We start from the raw sequence: 6,000 nt of genomic DNA, 5'->3' as shown, positions 1-6,000 counted from the left end.
TACTAGACATCTAGCAAGAGCAACTTAAGCTTGATTTCAATCCTCAGAAAAATTAATCGACAATTACTTAAAGAGATCTCGCATAGACCCTTCCAAGATAAAAACATTTTGGAGAACTTTTTCTTCCGACCTAACTATATATATTGTTAGAGAAGAAGCCATTTTTACGCCCAACAACTCCCATGTTCCTAATCTTTCTATTTTCGGAAATCAACTCTAAAGAATTTGAATAATAATAATAATAATAATAATAAATAATAATAATTTGTCTAATTCTTCAATTCTTTCCTTGGAAGAAGCTTGCCTATTTCATTTGTGATGATCGCCCTTAGCTGTCATTGCGATTTTGTTCGTGGTAGTATTTACGTTATTAGTGTTGCCCTTTCTTCTTCCTCCTTTATGTCAAATTATTTCCTATAGGTTCCCTTTTCAAAAGATATTACGAATTAGCAAGTATCTTAGGTTCTTTGATTTGCATTGAAGATGGATTAAAGTCGCAGCAAAGTTGCAGCAATTCCATTTTTCTAAATGCTTGACTTTGTTGAGAAGCTATTTGTCTTCCTCTTTAAGATAGGCTTTCCACTTTCATCCGTTCTTTCTTTCTCTGCGACCTTTATGGGACTGATCCGAACAGATAACCCAAACCCTTCGTAGACTAAAGTCTCTTCTCTTTTGGCTCGTGTAGCTTAAGGAACACACCTTTTTCACTGCTTCTACTCCAACATGAACTAAAAGACTCTTCCTCATCTTGACTCATGACATCATCATCAGTGAGTGAATCCTCATTATTATCCTCCATAAGATAAAAAAACCTAACTCCTGAGACTATGCAAATTCTTGGTGAGGTTATTCAAAGTGTGTAGGCCCTATATGTTTCTCATCTCCCCTTGTTGTGGGTCATAAAGTAGAAATGGACACAAAAGGAATTATTTGCATGGATTTTAATGTTCGGGTTCAATAACATTCACCTTACTGGGACCCCCAACATCATCTTTCCTTAGTAAATACTAAATGGATTCCCTATTGCTATACTAGCTTCCTTGGTAATACTACCTTACACTTGTTTAGGCGGTATCCAGGCCCTTTTAGAGGCAACAATTTACTTCCCCTTCTTTATTGTGGTCCCAAGAGGCGTAACAACCTAAAATTTTTATCATCCTAAACAAGATAGGAAAACCTTTAGGCTTCATTAGAAAAGGAACATCAAATATTTACTTGGAAACCACGTTATACACGTATGATCCAAGTAAACATTCAAATATTCTTTCTTGCATACCCGTCCAAAGAGTCAAAGGCCATATATTAGTTGCCAACTTTAAATCAATCATATGAATATGCTAATTTACTATCCATCAATCTGAGTTCTCGAAAGCGACTAAACCAGCTACCTAGATGAGACATAGGCTAAAAAAATTCTTTTTCTGACAAAATCTGCCAACAAGCATTGACAAGTTGCTAACTTACTCATTTTGTGATAGGGCTCAGTCACCTCCTTCTTCCCAACCTCTGGAAGTCGAAGCTATATAGAGACGTTCTTCAGCTATTCCATCAAAAAAAGCAGTAAGTATATAACGCATATATCTAGTAGGAGATAAGAGGATGTAAGCTCTGCTGGCAGTGGTACTTTGGTGAATCAGGCATCACATCTATTACATTTTTTTAATTATATTTTACCCTACAATGGCAGAACCTAAAAAGTTGATCTTTTTTCCATGTCCAGTGATTTGAAGCAATCTCGGCTCTAGCTAGGAAGTCTTTGATTTGTATACTATGTAGGTGAGAAAATAATCAGGGACAAGCTATCCTTATTCTCCTCCCTTGGATATTTAGAAATATAGATCCAGGAGGCTTAGGGAAGACCATAATAAGTATGCATTTTTGTATAGGATCAAACGACTTTTGTTAGAATAACGAGCAGGGATAGATATGACCTAACAACTTATGTTTTTCGGTATTTTATTTTGGGTGAGATGTACACCTAAAGGAATTGATATTACAAACACTTTTCACTAGTAGTCCTTGATCGAAAGTTAGCTCGACTCAAGCCGACAAGTGATAGACAAGGTTGGCTTAGGGTACAAAGTATCATATGGGATCTATGATCGACCATACCCACTATTGGCTTTGAAGATGCTTTCAAATATTCTAGCATTATATTTCCTTCATTTTATATATCCCATTTTCGTATCATTGACATCAGAGATTGCATTCAATCAAATAGTTTGGCATAGGAAATGTTCTAGTCTATCTATAGTAGTTTTTTTATAATAGAGTAGTACATAAGGGTGGCTACTCACAAGGGGAGTGTAGAATAGAGAAAGAGGGAGCCAAGCCATATACTATGGTTGTGTCATTTGGTGGGCAAAAGTAGTCTAGCAGCGGTGAAAAGACAATAGTAGACCAGATGGGGGCACCACCAAAACACCCGAACATGGATCTACTTTCTTTGAAGCTATAGTACATATGTACTTTACACGTCTGTATTACTAATGATATTCCTTAGCATACATCTATTATAAAAACCTCCCCTTTGGGAGGTATTTGCAAGGGAATTCGGACTCCGCACCTGTGGACCAGGCACTCTCACTATACTATGTAATGCGTTTAACCCAAAAAATGGAAATGAAACCTCTTAGTGTTTTTCCTATGTTAGGGTTTAGTTGAAATCCTTCAACACATGGCTTCAAGCTGTTAGTATGACTATAAGGCTTACTAGCTTTAGTGAATGCGACAATGCAATAAGGTTAGAGTTTAGTTACGTAATAATGGATGGGCCTTGTAATGATGGAAAAATTAGATGTGGAAGGTAGAATTTAGCCAATGTGAGGAAAAATATTCCCGGCATGACTTGCATAGCTAGTGCTTCCTAGCTGGCTATACTAAATGATTTTCTATTGTCCAACCCCAATTTTGCGTATGCCATTCACTCATTTTTTTATGTCCACATGCTGGTTTGGAATTGGAAAAGTAATTGAATTGAAGAATCAAATTCACTTTGGCAAAGGTAGCCCTCAATCACTTACTATCTTACTCAGTAAATTAGATAGCAAGGGGCCAATACTAAGTAATTTTATTTCCAAGATAAACCATTTGAATGCTACTAAACGACAATAATAGTCTATTTTATCAAGGAACATGCATCACACATAAGGAAAATGCCAAAAGAAAACCAATGAATTTGTCTATTTTGGCCTACTTTGACCTTTATACAATAAAGTACATCAAGAAGCACCTAATTTCAAATGAAGGGTCCAGGTTAGAATTTGAATATAGTTAGCTGCTTTCTCCATAGGAAAAGACCTTGGTTACACAAAAACTCTGCTTTTCTCCCTTTCAAGTAGGGGTTCAATGGATCTTTATTTAAAGAACATTAACTACCACATCGACTAATGTGAAAAAGGTTCTCTCATCATGAAAGAAGTAATAAATAGGAAGCCCGGGGTCAAAGTACGTTTGTTATTGCCTGTATTGATTTCTGGAGCAGAGATATAGCAATGCATTCTAGGCACAAATCATTGGTATTGGATGTATCGTTAGGTTGTGATGAGTTAAATTTGCTCTGTTTTTATCCATTATAGAGAAAAGATCCTTTCCCCTCGCTTTCCAAAATGATGTATGTGAAGTCAGGGAGGCTACAGGTATTATGGATCCTCTGACAGCCAATCGCTTTTCTTTCCCAAGCCTCGGCGATATTGCCTTTAGGTCATTCTATGCCTTGAGATATACGTCTCCTGCCCCCCTTTGACATGACCCGACTCAGGGCCTTGTCGTAAAGGGCGTCCGAAGTTCGACCAGGACCAGATACCACCCCCATTACCCATCTCAACCTCCAACCGCCTTTCCTGAGTTGGATGAATTTCAAACATATAATAAGATAGTGTAACAAGATAAGGATTGAATTTTAGACAGGTCTATTCCTAGCCCCGCCCTACAAAGTCATCCCGTCCACCAAACCATACCAACCAAACAACCAAGTAAAATCGATATCGTAGATCCAACTATAACAAAATAAGTTCCATTAATGATTAAATATATAAGCCTAAAATAAAAGAGGATGGAACAACCAACAATATCGTCAATCGGTATCAGCCCCAATACCAATACCAATGCTAAGGCTTACACCACTAGCAACCCAGATCATTCCAACCCAAAGAAGTACCATAAAGCCTCTAACCAAAAGAATACAAAAATTCGGTAAGGACACGCCCCAACTATAGCCAAAACTAATATCCATAAATAAGTCAAAGTATAAAATAACATCCATGAAATGGATCCTTCCGAATAGATAAAAGCTCACCACATCAGTCCAAATGCTAACCCTGAAGTTCGAATCGCTAATCAAGAGAAGTGGAATGGATGGTTCCTGCATCACATGAGAATGCAACGCCCGAAAATGGGTTAGTGGGTGAACTCTAGCATGAACTCAAGATAATGATAAAATAATTCTATTTATAAAACCATGTAAAAACCATCCATATGCACACAATCATAGCTATAGATAAACATGCAACGAAATGGAATTGGGTTTAGCATGAAATTAAAACCTTCACATGGGTTGTGTAGCTTTGCCGTCGTAAACCACCCGTGTGATATATAGGTTCATCTCCTCCTGCTGAAAGGTCCACAGTGCGTGAAGCCGCATAGCCAGGGATGAAAACCTAGGATGACTAGTACATCCCCAAAAATATATAGTGTGACATAACGTACATAGTGACTAGGACCAAACCTCACATTGGCAAATATGAGTTTCCAATTTAGATCCCCCCGGGACCTCCACCTTCCATGGCTTTGCTACAAATATCTCTTTTAACCCCACTTAAAACCATTTTTCCATCCAAAGCTTTATTCAATTATTATTAACAAACTCTATTAGTAGTGGAATCGTCAAACCAACAATAACTTGTAAGCATTATCTTTAGTAAATCCTTAGGGGATTTCCATGTATCCCAAATGATTTCCAATTAACCAACACCATCGCCACCAGGGAATTTTCAATCCATTCAAAACCATTTAAACCATTCATATTATTTAGGGTTCCATTACCAAGTTTAAATCATGCATAAGTTCCATTGAAAAACCAATATTATAGTGAAAACATTGTTATAGTCATTTAATCAAACACATTGGGGGCATAATATTTCCAAAACCAAAGTCTATTACAAAGAACCATTCTCATGCAACCAATTATTCAAACTCACCATTAATGCACATAAATCATAAATAAAAACATTGGAAAACCATAACCAAGCATTTATAACCAAAACCCCCAAATCATATTTGAAAACCCAAAATCATACAATATTAAAATCATAAAAACTTTGTATAAAACCATGCCTTTAGTTTGAACTAATAATGGGGGAAGATAACATGCCTTAAACCAAGATGATGATGGAGAGAAACCACCAAGAATGGCCCTAATATACTCCTTAAGATGAAACTCTAGCTTTCTTTGCCCAAGAACTCTAGTTAGGATTTAAGAGTGTTTTCCAAGTGTTTAAGGATAGAATAATCAGTCAAATAGCATCCCAAGTGCAATATAAGTCATGGGACCTTATTAGGTGAGTATGGAAATGTCTAGAATGCCCGCACTTAAGTTTCACAAAATCTAGTAACAGAGATACGACTGAACGTCACGAGTTGTATACTCCTTGTACAAGTGGTACCCACTAGTCGTACCCTTGGCCTACCCCTTGGACCCAACACTGTCCAAAGAATGACACACCTGTACCCAATTTGTATTCAAGTATTGAATATTACCCATAAACCGTACCCCTCGTAGAAAAGAATCCAGAATGTTTGAATACTAACCACAATATGAGTCCTTGGTACGACTCGTACCTTAGCTTATAGCTCATGGTGAGCCACTCATACTCGGATCCAACTTTAACTACCAATTCTAAGGTTAATCTAACGTAAACCCAAGCTAAATAATCTGTATCAAACCATATGAATCTTAACATTCAATTCATACCCATTCCAATGACAAAAACCCATCCCACC

The sequence above is a fragment of the Capsicum annuum genome, chromosome 5 (assembly GCF_002878395.1).
Source record: "Capsicum annuum cultivar UCD-10X-F1 chromosome 5, UCD10Xv1.1, whole genome shotgun sequence".
Lineage (NCBI taxonomy): Eukaryota > Viridiplantae > Streptophyta > Magnoliopsida > Solanales > Solanaceae > Capsicum > Capsicum annuum.
Note: the sequence above shows the minus strand (reverse complement) of the source record.